Source organism: Anolis carolinensis, chromosome 6 (assembly GCF_035594765.1).
Source record: "Anolis carolinensis isolate JA03-04 chromosome 6, rAnoCar3.1.pri, whole genome shotgun sequence".
Classification (NCBI taxonomy): Eukaryota; Metazoa; Chordata; class Lepidosauria; order Squamata; family Dactyloidae; genus Anolis; species Anolis carolinensis.
In genome coordinates this window covers 94666276-94684881 of record NC_085846.1, presented here as the reverse complement: position 1 = coordinate 94684881, position 18606 = coordinate 94666276, and the positions used below count along the sequence as shown (strand labels likewise).

Genomic DNA, 18606 nt, shown 5'->3' with positions numbered 1-18606 from the left:
TTTTTACTTCATAATAAGATATGTGCAGTGTGCATAGGAATTTGTTCATAGTTTAAAAAAAACACTATAGTTCGGCCCTCCAACGGTCTGAGGGACCGTGAATTGGCCCCCTGTTTAAAAAGTTTGGGGACCCCTGGCATAAGTTTTGGTATCAGATGGAATCAGGAGTCCACAGTAACCTAAATTAAATTCTGATGGCAGAGATACTGCATAAGTTGCATTACCATGATATAATGACCATGTTCCACATTACAACCTCTCATCTGATCCTGAAAAACCATCTTAAAATTCAACAAAACATGGAGTTCCATGGATGTAGTAGCCTTGCTTCAGAAGTCTGAGGAACAGTAGGAAGGTCACAGTAGGTGAGGTCTGGATGCATCATCCTTCATCACCTTGCTTGCCAATACCACATAACTCTACATCAGTGCAACTGGCAGAATTTAAGATGGATTTTGACAACATTTACAATTGTGGCAACCAACACAGGAAACAGTCATAATATTGTAAGTCCCATTTACAACACCAAAACAGGATGGCAGCTTCATGTTTGTTATCTCCATACAATCATCTCTCTGCATCCACAGATTCAACCATCCATGACGTGGAAATATTTTTTTTATTCCCAAAGGCAAACATTGATTTTGCAATCTTTTTATAACTGACACCATTTTTCTGCATCATTGTGTATAATGAGACTTTGACCATCCATAGATTTTGGTATACACAGAGGGTTCCGAAATCAAACCCCAATGAATATAAAGGTAAATTAATATCTAAATAGCATTGATTCCTGCAGCCAGTCCAATACACTGTTCCTTAAATGAATGATACACATTCATGTTTACAATTAAATATAATCATGGGATAAAAACAGTTTGATTTTATTTTCATTATGAAAAATTGAAGTTAAAAACTTTAACCCCAAAGTGAGATGTTCTTGTTTTGGTTACCAGGTTTAGTGTTAGCTTTTCCATTTAAAAGTGTCTATTTCCCCGTTACCACAAAATAATGGGGAATTCAAATGGACCAGCTTGCTGGACAGTCTTTTCCACCTATTGTGTATTTAGTAGAGGTGTGAATGTTTCGTTAGTCCCAGTAATTTGGATCAAATTTGTTAAATTCATACTTACAAGGCAATATCCAATATGTGGGCATGGCTCGCGCCAAAAATTTTAAAATTGGAACTTACCCAATACTGTTTCATTTTAATTATGTAAATCCCAGAAGGCTCCTACAGTCAGTTTCATATTCAGTGCAAGGAAGCAAAGCAAAGCTAAAAAGGCCACCTTAGTGCGTTGCCTTTTCTTTGTAAATGAATGGAGTCTCGCCATTAGGAGTGGGGAAAAGAGGGACCAGTGTTTGCTGGGAACAGCACAGAACTGTGGGAAATGTAGTTTGGGCAGAGAGGAGCCCTATTCCAGAGACTTCGGAGGTCCCTGCCCTAAACTACATTTCTCAGAATGCAGTACACTATTCAACATCCGAGAGATTTGATGCTGAGCAGCCAGCCGTAGCCAGCCAGTTCCAATGCATTTAATATTCTACACTATGATTTTTGTTCCTGTGTTATAAATGTCATTTCCTAATTGGTTCTATCATAAAACATGGTGAAAGTTTATTAAGCTGCAAAAACTTTGCCTTTGCACGGGGGACATCGTGTTATGGTACATTTTGCTATCTAGTCTACCAATTTAACGTCGTCATCCACCCATTTAACAAAGTTTTGGGCGTAAAAACAAAGTTATTGGTGTAGAACCACTATGTTCAAAGTAAGGATTACACAATTAAACAGGAAATAATACTTTCAAAACTAGGAAATATTTTCTTTATTATTAAAAATTTTGTTTATAAAAACTTTGAAAACTCCCCAAAAATCCATGGATACGTGAAACATTCTGAAATTTGGTAGGCTAAGAGTGGTAAAAATGTTCTACCATTGTAACGAGTTTAACCCCAATAGCTATAAAAATGAGGGAGAAAGCCCCTGAAGTTTCCCCTATTATAGTAATTATGTGCAACTACTATTACGAAATAGTAACAAAATTTCATTACAGTAATGAATTTTTCTCTAACTATACTTTAGAAACACTTCAGAAATGAAACAGCAGCACCCCCCCCCAGTTTTGTAATGACTTTTGAACCATTTTTAATGGATTACACATCCCTAGTGTTTAGCATGAATGGAGCTTACATTTAATTATATTAACTAGAAGTATCAGGTACTGATTTTAATATAAAGAACTTAGGATGTAAGAATAACTGAAAATGAGTGTTTAGTTGCTTTTTTCAGCTAAGATAGAGTTCATCCTTCAATCTAATAATGTCTGCATTTGTCTTCACTGTTTTCATACATTGATTTTATCATCTTGTTACATGATAAATCAAAGAATAAGAAGAAACAACTAAGACAAGCAATTTCCCGTAGGAGTCCTAGGTAAGAAATGTTGGGATAAGATAATGAGTGATAAGAATTAACTAGTTTAATTACTGTGAGTTGAAACTGTCTAAACTATTTATAAGGGATTAGTTATTGATGTCATCCTTCTTTGAGCAAGATAAAGACAGCAGGGATATGTGATTAATTGTCAATGAATTTTGAACTGGATTACAGGAAATTTTCTCTATATGCCATTAGTCTTTTTAAAATGCATACAATACACATTTAAGACTCTTTCAGTGTTGTTAATTAATCAAACGATTGGATAATTTCATAGAAAATAAATCAGTATTGGAAAATTGTCAGCACTATAATTCCAGAAATAACAGGACACGATTTACTAGGAATTCATTTAAAATTCGGGGAGGAGGGTTAATTAAGGGATCAAGGTGATGTGGAATTGTTAATGAATTAATTACTCAAATAATAAGCCCCGGTTTAGATCCAGCATTTAAAAATCCCCAAAAGTATGGAAACTTGCCAAGAAATTACAACATAACTAGAATTGTCACTCCATGTATTAGTACGTATTTATATGTAGGCTACCATGTTTATTTACAAGGACAAGGAATTATTTCTAACTGTCCATAACAAATCACTAAACATTTGACAGCACTTTGATACTATCAGGAAATCCATTGTAGTATGGCAGGTGAATCTGCTAACTTTACTACTATATTTTTATGGCTGAAGTCCAGCAGATAGGATTATGTTTCAAATCTACAAGATATGGATTAAGGAGAGGGAGGGTCAGTATTGAAGTTCAAATGATAAAAATATTTAATGTCATCAATATTTATTTTAATCACTATTTTGATAGTATTATCCTAGATTTTATGGGGAAGATTCGCCTATAGGATAGCTAATATTCCAGAAGACAGGAGCAGAATTCAAAACGATCTTAACAGATTAGAGAGATGGGCCAAAAATTAACAAAATGAAGTTCAACAGGGACAAATGCAAGATATTCCACTTAGGCCAAAAAAAAATGAAATGTAAAGATACAGAATGGAGGATGCCTGGCTCGACAGCAGTACATGTGTTGTCCTTGTGGACAACAAGTTAAACATGAGCCAACAATGTGGTGCGGCAGCTAAAAAAGCCAATGGGAATTTGGCCTGCATCAATAGGAGTCTAGTTTCTAGATCCAGGGAAGTCATGTTACCCCTCTATTCTGTCTTGGTCAGACCACACCTGGAATCACACTGTGTCCAGTTCTGGGCACCGCAGTTGAAGGGAGATGTTGACAAGCTGTGTCCAGAGGAGGGCGTCTAAAATGATCAAGGGTCTGGAGAACAAGCCCTATGAGGAGCAGTTTAAAGAGCAGGGCATGTTTAGCCTGCAGAAGAAAAGGCTAAGAGGAGACATCATACAGGAAAGGAGATTCCACCTGAACATTAGGAAGAACTTCCTCACTGTGAGAGCTGTTCAGCAGTGGAACTCTCTGCCCCGGAGTGTAGTGGAGGCTCTTTCTTTGGAGGCTTTGAAACAGAAGCTGGATGGCCATCTGTCAGAGGTGCTTTGAATGTGATTTTCCTGCTTCTTGGCAGTGGGTTGGACTGGATGGACCATGAGGTTTCTTCCAACTCAATGACATATAGTTCTCATAATCACATTTTATTGTATGCTATGACAAGTAGTACATATTTCATAATGGATGATTTAAAATTTAATTAATATTATGAAAATATCTACTAAGAAAAGGAAATAATCCAAAAGGTGTGAAAATTAATTAAAGAATGAACAGCCATATAATAAATTCAACATGATGAGAAACCACAGAAAAGATGGCCAGATATTTAGAGGTCTATATTTAAAAGTGACATCTTGATGCTATTGTGTTCAAATGTTGATAATTCCTCCATACATAATAGATGGTGGAGATGACTTTCCAGTGCTAGAGTATACTCCTTTTACCCAATGAAAGGTCGTAAAGAATCCATTTTTACTGACCAAACATTAATTCCCAAGGTTTAGGCAAATAGTTCAAGAGTACGTGGAAGTCCATGAAATCCAAAAACTGCTGTAAAACAAAATTGATTTGATTGATTACCTTACATTAAAAGGATGGTACGCAACCAGGTCATAAGTTTATGAAGTGCACAAGGAGAATTAACATATGAGCACTTAAGCAGAATTACTCAAACATTTGCTGGGGAGGCCAACAAATTTGGGCTGTATGAGTTGGAGTTTAAATTCTTCAGATATAGCCAGAGCATGTTATCAATTAATTGGGCAAAACACAGTTGTATATCACTTCTTTGAGAGCCATTGTGGTACAGTAGTTTGAGTATCAGACTAGAACTTTGGGTTAAAATCCCTCCTTAGCTGATGAAACCCCTTAGATGACCCAGATAAATTGCACTCCCTAAGCCTTAGACCCCTTCTACACTGCCAAATAAAACCAGTTTATCTGCTTTGAACTGGTTTATATGGCAGTGTAGACTCATATAATCCAAATCAAAGCAGATAATGTGGATTATCTGATGGGATAATTTGAATTACATGGCAGTATAGGACCTTAGAGGAAGGGAATGGCAGACCTCCTTGAAATAAGTCTCATCAAGAAAATTCTAGGAGAAGGTCCATCACCTTGAAGACACATAGCAGCAATGCGAAATTATCATTCCATTTGCACTGACTCGCTCAGTACTGAAATATACTTTTTTTTAAAAAAAAATGTACCAATCCTCTGATTTTTAGGCAAAAAAACTACTAAAAACAGAAATCTCAGATAGCAAGAAACCCCCACTTAAAATCATTAAAAATACATCTATTCCGGATGTTTAAGCCCCCCAGATCTCTGGAGAACGGAAAAGCCAGCTGATGTGGCCATCCATGTTCCAAAGTGTGCCCGCCCTGGCGTAATAATTGATTCCTGAAGATTATATTTTTCTGCACTGAGCTACAAATAAGTGTGCCCAACCAGCTGGGTTTCTAGGAATACTGTGTCATAGAGTCATACTGTGGCAGGGATGGAATACTTTTTAATCCCACCGCTGCCACCAATTTGTAAAGATGTCTGGATGATGATTTTAATTAACTATTTATTATATATATATATATATGTGTGTGTGTGTGTGTGTGTGTGTGTGTGTGTGTGTGTGTGTGTTTTTATATATATACTAGCTGTGCCTGGCCACGCGTTGCTGTGGCTTAGTCTGGTGGTGTTGTTCAGTCTACATTAGGTTGTATTTATGCTGTGACCTCCACCCTTCTTTATACTCACATTAGTAGTAGTATTTGAAGTCTGTTACCTTCTTCCATTTTTGTGTTGATTGATAATTGCTTGAGATCCCTGTTGTCTTTGGTTTGTTGTTAGTTGTAATGTCTGATTCTGCTGAGTGCGGTTTATATTTGTATTGTGGTACAATAGTCTTTTTTTTGTTTTGCCTGTGTAGGTGTTTATTATTGTTGTTGTTGTTGTGATCATGAAGGTTGGATAAGTTAGATGCTACTGTATTGTTTTTTGGAGGCCCAGTGTAGCACTGACTGGCCTCTCAGCCTCAGTGCCTGGCTGTTTCTTGCCTGTGATGGTGTTGATTCTTATTGTTGTTGTTGTTGTTGTCATTGTTATTATTGTAATTGTTTTTTTGGAGGCCAAGTGTGAATGTAGGGATTGGGGAGGTGGATGAGTTGTGTTGTCAAATGTTGTATTTGTTATAGTCACAATGCGTTGTTGTGAGTTTTGTGGGTCCGGATTGTGGTTTTGTGGTGTGGTTGTGTTGTTACAACTGAGAGGCAAGGCTTTTGTGTTGTGTTGCCAAGTTTTGTATTTCTGGGGCGTTTAGTTGTGTGCCAAGTTTTGTATTTCTGGGGCGTTTAGTTGTGTTGTTATAGTCACGATGCACTGTTGTGAGTTTTGTGGGTCCGGATTGTGGTTTTGTGTTGTGGTTGTGTTCTTACAACTGGGAGGCAAGGCTTTTGCGTTGTCAAATTTTGTATTTCTGGGGCGTTTAGTTGTGTTATAGTCACGATGCGCTGTTGTGAGTTTTGTGGGTCTGGATTGTGGTTTTGTGGTGTAGTTGTGTTGTTACAACCAGGAGAAAAGGCTTTTGTGTTGTGTAGTCAAGTTTTGTATTTCTGGGGCATTTAGTTGTGTGCCAAGTTTCGTATTTCTGGGGCGTTTAGTTGTGTTGTTATAGTCACGATGCATTGTTGTGAGTTTTGTGGGTCTGGATTGTGGTTTTGTGGTGTGGTTGTGTTGTTACAACCGGGAGGCAAGGCTTTTGCGTTGTGTTGTCAAGTTTTATATTTCTGGGGCGTTTAATTGTGTGCCAAGTTTCGTATTTCTGGGGTGTTTAGTTGTGTTGTTATAGTCACGATGCATTGTTGTGAGTTTTATGGGTCTGGATTGTGGTTTTGTGGTGTGGTTGGGTTGTTACAACCTGGAGGGAAGGCTTTTGCATTGTGTAGCGAAGTTTTGTATTTCTGGGGCGTTTAGTTGTGTTGTTATAGTCACGATGCGTTGTTGTGAGTTTTGTGGGTCCTGTGTGGTTTTGTGGTGTGGTTGTGTTGTTATAACTGGGAGGCAAGGCTTTTGCATTGTGTTGCCAAATTTTGTATTTCTGGGGCGTTTAGTTGTGTTGTTATCGCATGATGCGTTGTTGTGAGTTTTGTGGGTCTGGATTGTGGTTTTGTGGTGTGATTGTGTTGTTGTAACCTGGAGGCAAGCCTTTTGCATTGTGTTGCCAAGTTTCGTATTTCTGGGATGTTTAGTTTTGTTGTTATAGTCACTGCGCCCGCAACTTTATCCTTTTATATATATATATATAACTGCTGCCACCAATTGTGGAGATGTCAGGCAGAGGATAATTTATTCTTTTTAATTCTTCTTATTTACTTCAGATGGTAACGTTGCTTAGCTTGAATATAGCTATAGGTGTGACAGAGACTTAGATGGTTTGAAGAACAAAACAAGTTTATTTCAAGTACAAAGCTTAGTGGTTCAATAACTTCTTTGAGGCACTTAAATAACTGTTACAAATAGATGTTGAGGTGTTCTAACTTCCAAAATACTTTCTTCTCTCAAAACCAAACTATAAACTGATCACTTGGATCTACTGGGATCAATTCCCCTTACTCCACAGCCTCTACAAATAACCCTAAACAAGTCACCCAACTTGCTTAGTCTGGCCTATTAGAGGTCTGTCTCCCTGTTTCCCTAATCTGGAACCAGTCTTTCTCCTGTGACTAAGAATCACAGACTACCTAAAATAAGTCACCTTATTTCAGAATTCCCTCATTTGAGCCACCCTGATCCTCCACTTGAGAATCAGTCCTCACTGTAATTTCACCATTACAGACTCTCCCTGACTGCCTGGGTTTTAAAACGTTCCCTCCTTTTTCCTTCAAACAGCGGTTGGCTCCGCCCCCGTTGCTAGGGTAACCTGCCTTAGAATGCTAAGATGGTTACCTTCCTCTACATATTATCAACTCCAATACTCACCCATTTTAAACATAGCCAAACATGACTTCTAAAACAAAATCAAACAAACATGTCATCCATAAATTAAAACATCACACTTCTTTACACATACCTTAAGAGATGTCTTGCATAAATGCATAAATTCCTGGCTGCCATTGCTTTTTATATACTGTATGTCTTGATAAAGGTGCATGAGCCCTTTTATTTAAGTTTAAATACTACTAAATGATAGAGATATTTATTTTTGTTTGTTTGTTTGTTTGTTTATTCAGCCAGCCAGCCCTATATTCAGAAGTTTCAGCACAGATGCAGTTTGTTGTTGTTTATTCGTTCAGTCGCTTCCAACTTTTCGTGACCTCATGGACCAGCTTCCTGTCGGTCCTGCCGCCCCCAATTCCTTCAAGGTCGAGCCAGTCACTTCAAGGATACCATCAATCCATCTTGCCCTTGCTCGCCATCTCTCCCTTTTTCTTTCCATTTTCCCCAGCATCATTCTCTTCTTCAAGCTTTCCTGTCTTCTCATTATGTGGCCAAAGTACTTCAGCTTTGCCTCTAGTATCCTTTCCTCCAGTGAGCAGTTGGGCATTACTTCCTGGAGGATGGACTGGTTGGATCTTCTTGCGGTCCAAGGCACTCTCAGGATTTTCCTCCAGCACCACAGTTCAAAAGCATCTGTCTTCCTTCGCTCAGCCTTCCTTATGGTCTAGTTCTGGCATTCTTAGGTTACTATGGGGAATACCGTTGCTTTGACTATGCGGACCTTCGTTGCCAGTGTGATGTCTCTGCTCTTCACTATTTTATCAAGGTTGGCCATTGCTCTCCTCCCAAGAAGTAAACGTCTTCTGATTTCCTGGCTGCAGTCTGCGTCTACAGTGATCTTCGCGCCTAGAAATATAAAGTCTGTCACTGCCTCCACGTTTTCCCTCTCTATTTGCCAGTTATCAATCAGTCTGGTTGCCATAATCTTGGTTTTCTTGATATTTAACTTCAACCCAGCTTTCGAACTTTCTTCTTTCACCTTAGTTATAAGGCTCCTCAGCTCCTCCTCGCTTTCAGTCATCAGATGCAGTTATTATATTAAAATTATACAATATAGTGGACTTGAAATTGAGTGTTGCCTGCCTGACAGCACTTATAGCCACAGCACAGCACTAAGGCTAAATATGACATTCCTACAAATATACAAACAAATGGTAAACTGTAGGATATTAAACTGTACTCCTCACCATGGGGTGCAGATAAGGCAACAAAATTGGGCTTTTGGAGCTGACTTCATTTAAGCTAAACCAATTTGCAGTAGAAATCAGTTAGCAATGCTAACTTCAAACAGTGCAGGCTCAGAGCTCATTCATTAAGGACAAATTAAGGGCAAAACACATCGGCTCAAAGGCACGTGTGAGGGATGTGCCATCATGTCCCATTTCAACAGTATTCCCAATTTCAGTACAGGCCAGAAAGAACTTGACTGTTGAGCTGTACTAAGGTCAGATTCACATGATCCCCTTCTCAGTCACCCAAGGACATACTCTTTATGGAAGATCTTGCATCAGGTATTGTAGAAATCCTTTATCATATCACTCCTTTAAGGAAGTTTAAATTCGCATGCCCACCTTGGCCTGCCTTCTACCAACACAATGGTTATGGTAGTTATGCCTCCTCACATCACTTTAATATGAATTTGGTTTTTGCATGTGTTTTCTTCCACAAGGTTCTCTTGATCAACTAACCTGGATTCTCCCATAGGCCTTCTTAAGAGGGCAAATATTCTTGTAATCAGTGTCTGAAATAAACAGCACTACTATTGTCTGTCAGTATCCTTTAATGGCTGTGCAGTCTATTAAACATCCGTTACAAACATTGAATTAAATAAATGATTTCTAATTGAGTACATGATGGAGCAGCACTCTAGAAAACTTGGTAATGCTGCATATTTCATTGTATCAGAAAATGAGATGTCAAAAGTTATTAATTGCATTTTCACCAGAAGATGCCAAAGCAATAGCTAATGCAGAATGCAAAAACTTCTACCCAATTGAATTAGTAGTAGATTTATAGAAGTATGTAATCAAAATTTATCACACAGATGTGCATCCATGGCTGCATATGTGAAGTCCAAACAGAAAGCCTATTTGTTTTAGTGTTAAATCTCTGTGCTCTGTTAAATCTCATCTTCATCCAATCTGTATAGAAACCATATGGTTAGCATACCATATGATATTACAGTAACAAGGGCATTAATTATTATATTCTGGGTAGTTGTTACTAATGGGACCCTTGAATGCCCTCAGTTTCTCACCTTTAAAACCCGCCTCCTCCTTGTTTCCAGTTTGTTTGAACATGCAAGATGAATAGTACCTCATTTTCTCTGCAGAAGTCACAGGTGGAAGCTTGACTGAAAGTAAACGATTGAACACATGGCAACTGATCTTGACCAATGGTGCTGTTTTACTTAGAATGCTTTCACATGGGCAACACTTATTTATTTATTTATTTATTTATTTATTTTTATTTGCAGTATTTATATTCTGCCCTTCTCACCCCGAAGGGGACTCAGGGCGGATCACATTGCACACATATAAGGCAAACATTAAATGCCAATACATAGAACAGAGACAGATGCAGACACGGGCTAGCCTCGAACTCATGACCTCTTGATCAGAGTGGTCTGTTGCAGCTGGCTGCTAACCAGCCTGCACCACAGCCTGGTCCCCGTGTGATGGGGAAACAGTGCCATGCCTGCTGTTTCACCACACTTGCTGTCAAAATGGCATGGAGGGAGGTACGTGTGATAAGGTCCTCAGTGACCCCAAAGCAGATTTCTATTCCCATCCCATGTGCTTGAATAGGATCACTTGGATTTAAGTTAGAGTCTTTCCCACCACAGAATCATGTGTAGGACCATGGAGAAAAGGACAAAGTGAACCACCTCGTCAGCCTCTTCCTTCTGTATGTTACATCTATGTTCACACTTGCGTGCAAGCCTCTGAAATAATTTTTGCGACAAGGTTGTACATCTGATGTGCATATCCAATTGGTATATGTTTTTACTGAAATAAATTCCTTTATTATTTGGGCTCCCTAAAATTATATGGAGCTTATTGTAGGCCTCTAATTTAACAACTTAATAAGGAGACCATTCCTGACCTCTAGGAACTAAACACGCTGCAAGAATAATAACTGTACTTACCTCAGATCAATGAGTAAACTTGAAATAGCAATGTTTTTTCTAAGCCAGCGAAGCATAATTAGGCAATCAGTGACAGAGGTAGATGTGATTATCTTAAAATGCACATGGGAACTAATCGGTTGCTATTTTAAACCATCTGTATAGAAGGCAAACTGTGTATTAATTTTAGCTGAATAGTTAGAACTGGAGTTATATAGTCCTTTTGAAGACACTGCTCCAGTTGTTTGCCACAAAAAGTATGCTGCATTCTCTTTTCACAGACAGTTAGAATTTGGTCCCCCATGGAAAGGACTAAATATTTAATTGACTGTCCGGGCGGGGGTTATATTTTGATAGATTGTCAGTGTGACACCAATTTTCCTTGGATGCTGCCCATAGCCTCCTTCTCCAAGCTTGACTTTTACAGGACATTTCTGTACTTAATTATTGCTGATGCACCCACATTCTAATTTATGCTTTTTAATTATGTGAAGAATAATTAACGTTATTAAAACAGTAGGTCAGAGTTTAATCTTTTTTTTAAAAAAAACAGCAATCAGTAGATTTAATACTGTTTTTTTATGTAATCTTGGGACAACTCATTAAAAGTAATTTTAACTGTTTCATAAAATGAACTGGAAACTTGTATTTTTGAAGCTAATGAGTTAACAGTACTAAGCTGTGCTGCTCACTCAGTAAAGAGTTTGTGTGTATGTATGTGTGTGTGTGTGTGTGTGTGTGTCAGGAGCGACTTGAGACACTGCAAATCGCTGCTGGTGTGAGAGAATTGCCCATCTGCAAGGACGTTGCCCAGGGGACGCCTGGGTGTTTTGATGTTTTTACCATCCTTGTGGGAGGCTTCTCTCATGTCCCCATGGGGAGCTGGAGCTCATAGAGGGAGCTCATCTGCACTCTCCCAGGGTTGAATTTGAACCAGCAACCTTCAGGTCAGCAACCCAACCTTCAAGTCATCTGTCCTTCCAGCACAAGGATATGACCAGGGGCTCCTTCCATGAAGAGTGAGCACAGCTTAGTACTGTTTCTTTCCTGCCTACATCCCTTCTTTCTTCAGATCAAAGCTCTATAGGGGATGTTTTTATGGGTCCCAGAAACTAGAGAATAGCCCTTTTTCCTTTAAGAAAAGGACACACACATATGATGTATGTCACTAACAAGATGCCAGTCATATACTTGCCTGTCTCCTCTCACAAACTATCCCCAACCACTTTACTTTTCAAAAACCACAAAATGCAAACATATATAACAATCAAACTTACACACTGTGGGGATACCCTCCCAACCTCTTCCTTAGAGCTCTATGGGAATAAAAGGATTTAGGCAAAGTATGCAGAAATATCAGCAGATAAGAGATGCCTACACGAGGCTCCAAAAGAAAGTGACCTAGTTCTTCTTACAGTCAGCAGATGAAAGAGATTGTGTGTTCCAGAACTGCTGCACAAAATGTGATTGCCCAATGTGACTCAGTATATAAATTGACACTGCTATTGTCAATTTATATGCTGCTTTTGACTCGATCTCATATCTCAGGAATATGTAGTGACAGCATGATATGAAGCAGTGATAAAATGTGTGCAGCAGCACTTAACACAAGCAGCTGTGTGCCTACAGGAGTCAACAAAGGTTGAGACAGCTAGTTTGGGTTCCCTGGTGTGTTCTCACTTGGTATTCCTTACTCTTTTATTTCCCCACTAATTGACTGTTGTTCTCACATTTAACTTCACTTCAACTCTCCCTTCTTTTGTCATTTCCTTCTTAGCAATGTAGCTGTAGCCTACAGACTCTACCCTTCTGTCTTTCTCTTTCTTTATGTGTGTGCCTTCAAGTTGCCTGTTAATTTAGGGCACTTCCAGACAGCAGTTTATTGCAGGCAAAAACAGGCTAAAGTAATCTGTTTTCACCTGTGTTGTTGTCCCCACGAGCACCCAAAAGAAGCGGTCTTTCCTGGGGGTAGTTCCCATACCAGCATGGTAACTATTGCATTAGCATGGGGTCACCCAATCCCCCGCCCCCAAAAAAGCCTTAAAAATAAAGGAAAGCTTACTGGATCACCATTAGACCTTTCTGCAGGCTTCCTGTAATGTACCAGGAACCTTGCTCCATCTGGACGCCTTGGGTAAAAACCTAATAGGACCCTGTCTGGAAAGGTCCTTACTGTAACCCCATGAATTTCATAGAGGCTCCTTAGACAAGGAATGCAGAGAGGTGGTTTTGCCAGTTCTTTAAAATATAGCCTTCATCAGATGGTATTCATTGGTGGTGGAAACTAAGATGACTCCGCTTAGCTTCTAAGATCATGTGGGATCTGGTGCTCTTGGGATGTAATTTCCCAATAAATGCTTTTCACAAGATTCTCAGCATCATTTCCAAACAAAGCAACACAGAGCAACCTTTTGGCCAACCTGCTATCAAGGATTGTTGAGGGAGACTGTGAATATTACCCTTCAGAATGAAAGAATATCACAAGAAAATCATGGTTTCAATGCAACACTCCCTAGTTTCCAGACTTATTCACTGCCAAGAATAGATTTGTACCAAGTTCCAAGAGTAGGAGATAATAGATAATGATTGCTCAGGATGGTACCAGCTGTTTATCTTAAAACCAGAAAGCTTTGGTAATTCTTCAGGTTTTCAAGCTGTCCAACAAAGCATGCTGTTCGCAGGTCAGAGTTCATGTTTGGTGTTTTCAGCAGGCCATTTTCAACTTACAATTTTTCAAGAGACATTCAACTCAGTGATAGAAAGTGGTAACCCCAGAACTGTAGGCGGGGAAGTGGTGATAATATGAATTTAGTAGAAACCATTTAGACTGCTTTGTGCTGTAGTTTGGGATTCACCACCTATTGTGCACGCCTTCCTCTTAAAAACCCTGCAAACAGATTGAAGGAGACTTGTTCTTTTTTTTAGCTCTGAGAGTAAAAACTAAAGTCACAAGGAAGCATTTTCAGGATAAAGGAAGCATTTAATTATGGTATGAGCTGTAAAGCAATAGAATTGGTTGCCCTCAGAAGTTGTGATCTCCCAATTATTGAAGATAACTGAGTAAGTAGAGTCTTGGCAGACATGGATTTGCCACCCATATTAAGATGCACGAACTAAGCAAATACTGGATGAAAAAATCTCCCAGGTCCTTTCCCATTCTGAAAATCCATGATACTAAGATGCTCCTATTCTCATGAATATAAAACATATTGCCCAGTGTTTTATAGATGGAGCAAGGTTGTAATATTCCTATCTTCATGCTAGATGGAAGGCAGGCAAACTGTGGCTTCTTAGAGGTGTTGCATTACACCTTTCCTTATCCATGAACTATGCCAAAGCTGGACAGAATTACTTTTTGAGCTACAATCCTCAGATGCCCCAAACCACATAGCCTGGCAGAAGGATCCTGGCTGCCAAAGTCCAAAAAATAACCTTCCCAAGATCAGCTCTGTGCTGTATCCATTCACTCTGCAATACCTCTGGTTTCCAATGGGTATCTCTACTGCCAAGAAGGTAATCGTTGCCTCCGTTAAAGATATATTGGGGAGAAGGCAATAATTGTCCTGCAATTTACCTCCACAGCTGATATGAGTGAACTTTCAGGCTGTGCACTGCATGGAGCCGTAGCATAATGAGTGTGCCTTTGCCGGCGTTTTCACCAGAGATGCAGCCATCCATCTAGTCAGGGATTTCACTTCCCTGAGGAAGATGCTGAGCACTGAAAAATGACAACACCATGGTAATAACATTTTAACAAGGCATTCCCCCAAAGAAGGCAAACAGGAAGAAAATGAAGACAGTGAATTACCACAGGCAGCTGCCAGAAAATGGGAGCATGTGAAATGGTCATTTTCGTCAAGATTTATTTATTTTATTCATCATACATATTTTGATACTACTCTTCAATCTCATTCCCAAGAATATAAGAACTGACATGTAAACACAAAAGAAAATGCTAAAAGTGTTAGATTCATAAAAGTGGAGCTTGGGAAAGTTACCTTTTAGGAATATAGCTTCCGGAAACCCACAACAGTTATGCTGACTCAGGGGTTCTGGGGCTGTATCCGCACTGCCAAATTATAGCAGTCAGACGCCACATTACAAGCCGTGGCTCAATGCTTTGAAATTCTGAGAGTTTGTAGTTTTAGGAAAATATTTACTCTTTTCTATCTGGTGCCACAATAAACTATAAATTATTTCATAGAATGGAGCCATGGCATTTAAAGTGGTGTCAAACTGCTATAATTCTGGAATACAGCATTTAAAGTAGTGTCAAACTGCTATATGGATTATCTCTGAGAGCTATAGTCCTGAAGCAGTATTAAAAACACACATCAAAATCCTGTTTCTTTTTCTAAAGTCACATTCAAAAGCTCAAATGCAGTCGCAGAGAAAAAAAAGATCTCTGCTTGGTCTTGAACTGACAATAAAGTAGGTACCAGGAGAACTTTTGAGGAGAGAGTTCCACCACTATGAACTTTATAAAAAGGAGCACTTTCATCCTTGTAAATAGCAATATGTGGAGAAAATATGTTCCCATTGTGTCTTTAAAGATATGGTGGAAGCTTATATTCACAGTGAAATGAGGTTGCATGGAAACGTCATGGGGGAAAGTATGTAAGAAAACATTCCTCCACCAGAACATTTTTGGTAAAATTACTACAGTACTGTGTGCAGTATTCGTGTGTTAGAAAATGACCATTCCGCTATGTGGGCAGCCACCTCTCCGCAAAAGTCAATATCGACACTGAAATACAAAACCATCTGATCTCTGTGAGGGAAACACAGACTGTTTAAGGATCAGTACATTTTTAGGGATACCAAGATACTTGCTTATAATGCTGTTGTCCTCCCACCCCTGTTATATGTGAAACGTAAACTATCTACAGATGTCACACTCAACTTCTAGAAAGATTCTATCAGTGTTGCCTCCAAAAAATCCTGCAAATCTCTTGAGAGAACAGGCAGACAAATGTCAGCGTTCTGGAAGAAGTAAAGATCAACAGCACTGAAGCAATTATCTTTTGCCATCAACTTCACTGGACTGGCCATGCTGTCCAAATGCTCAATCATTGTCTCCTAAAGCGGTTACTATACTCTCAACTCAAGACTGGAAAATAGAATGTTAGTGGACAGGAAAAGAGATTTAAATATGGGCTTAAAGCTAGCCTTAAAAACTGTGGCATAAACACTGAGAACTGGAAAGCCCTGGCCCTCGAGTGTTCTAACTGGAAGTCAGCTGTTACCAACAGTGCTGTGGAATTCGAAGAGGCACGAATGGAGGGTGAAAGGGATAAACATGTCAAGAGGAAAGTGCATCAAACCAACCCTGACCAGGACCACCTTCCACCTGAAAATTGATGTCCTCACTATGGAAGAACATGCAGGTCAAGAATAGGTCTCTACAGTCACCTATGGACCCACCAGCAAGATCCTACACTTGGAAGGCAATTATACTCGATCACGAGTGATAGCCTATGATGATGATGTGTATGCAGATACAGATACTGGGATGCGTGGATTGATAGATGGATGAATAGATATTAAGGTCATTAACAGTTCTGGAGTGTTGTCAATATGTGGATTGTATTCCATTATTTTTTTTCCTTTTCATTGGACTCAGGTGATATGCGAAGTTGCCAAACCAGTGTCTACAATCAATCACAGGATGGATATGAACCTATAAATATAAGCCAAATTATAATTAGATGCTGTGGCTATTAATGGATAGGTTGTATGTGCCAACAGCAGAAGACAGTTGGCTTGCTTGGACAGCACTTACAACCCCCAGAAACTACCAGCCAATGTAGCTTTGATTGATATTCTGGGAACTGCAGTTCAAAAAAGAATAATATTCCCAAGTTTTGCAAATATTGCTAAACTTCTGGGAGGCGGATACCAAATTCCATGGAGGCTCAAGTCCTATTATATACAATGTTCTAGTAAGATATTGTCCTTTATATAAAATGGCAAAATCAAAGTTTACGTTTTGTATTTTTGTTAACATTTTGCATCGTGGATGGTGGAATCCATGGATATAAAAAATCAACTGTTTCATAATGTTTGGATTCAGGTAATTAAATGGCAAAATCAAGGCTTGATGGTTTGATTTTTAAAAATATTTTCAAGACATGGATAACTGAATCTATGGGTGCAAAATCTGTGGATATAGAGGGCCAGTTGTAAATTGTCCTAGCTCTAGTGTTAGTGCTGCTACTACAACCAGAATCAAATGTCTACAAGGAGAGGCTTAAAGAACTGGGCATGTTTAGCCTGCAGAAGAGAAGGCTGAGAGGTGACATGATAGCCATGTACAAATATGTAAGAGGAAGTCATAGGGAGGAGGGAGCAAGCTTATTTTCTGCTGCCCTGCAGACTAGGACGCGGAACAATGGTTTCAAACTACAGGAAAGGAGATTCCACCTGAACATCAGGAAGAACTTCCTCACTGTGAGGGCTGTTCGGCAGTGGAACTCTCTCCCCCGGCTGTGGTGGAGGCTCCTTCTTTGGAGGCTTTTAAACAGAGGCTGGATGGCCATCTGTCGGGGATGCTTTGAATGAGATTTCCTGCTTCTTGGCAGGGGGTTGGACTTGATGGCCCATGAGGTCTCTTCCAACTCTACTATTCTATGATTCTATGATTCTTTATTTTATACCTTGTCAATCTTCATAGTTCTTACTTTAGCTGAACATCCTCAAATGCTTTCATATTTATTTGTGTGTGTGTATTTACAAATAAACTTTTATTGTATGATTGTTGAAAAGGATGAAAAGTAAAATGCTCACTGGCAGGAGGAGCAAAGCTGCTACCTACTATTCCTGGGAGGGTTGGCTTATTCCCCTCAGCATGTTCACCCGCATTCATTTTACTGCTCTTAACTGTATGGCGTGCTGATAAGGGGATTAGAGGCCATAATCGTTGCACTGTAACATCCTGTCATTATAATGTTTCTCTTTCTGTGTTCTTGTACTTTTGCATTGACAAGTGCAGTATTTAAGTACAGCTGGAAGAGTAATTAGTTTAGAGGGTAAATGTTTCTTTAATCTGCCAGCAAAGATTCGTGTCCAGTAAAAGCTTGCATTAGCTGCTTAGGATTGAAAACCTACCTGAAGTGAATTTTCAGTTCATTTTCAAGGCAGTGAGTCATCCATCTACCTTGAGGGTTGGCTGTTTCAATGCTTTGCATTGAAGACTGGGGCTGACTCAAAACATTTTGATGCCACTGGGAAAACCCTTTCACAACTTTGTAGACAAAACTGGACATAAAGTGTTACTACAGCTTCTCCCTAGAAATAAAAATACAGGTTCGGTGTCCTTTTTCCAAAATGTTTGGGACCAGAAGCATTTTTGGGATTTTGGATTCTGAAATACCAGTATTTGCACACACAATAATATATATAATTTTGGAGATGGGCCCCAAGTATAAACCTGAACTTCATTTAGGTTTTGTATATACTTTATGTACATAGATTAAAATTAGATTTTATACAATATTTTTTTTAATTGGGTTGCTATGAGTTTTCTGGGCTGTATGGCCATGTTCCAGCAGTATTCTCACCTGACATTTCACC

General features: G+C 39.1%; 1 protein-coding gene across 1 annotated transcript in view; it reads left to right on the top strand.

The window, feature by feature from the left end:
- Positions 1-18606, top strand: part of znf804b (zinc finger protein 804B) — a 280357-nt gene that overhangs the window by 227444 nt on the left and 34307 nt on the right. The gene's annotated exons all lie outside the window — the stretch shown is intronic.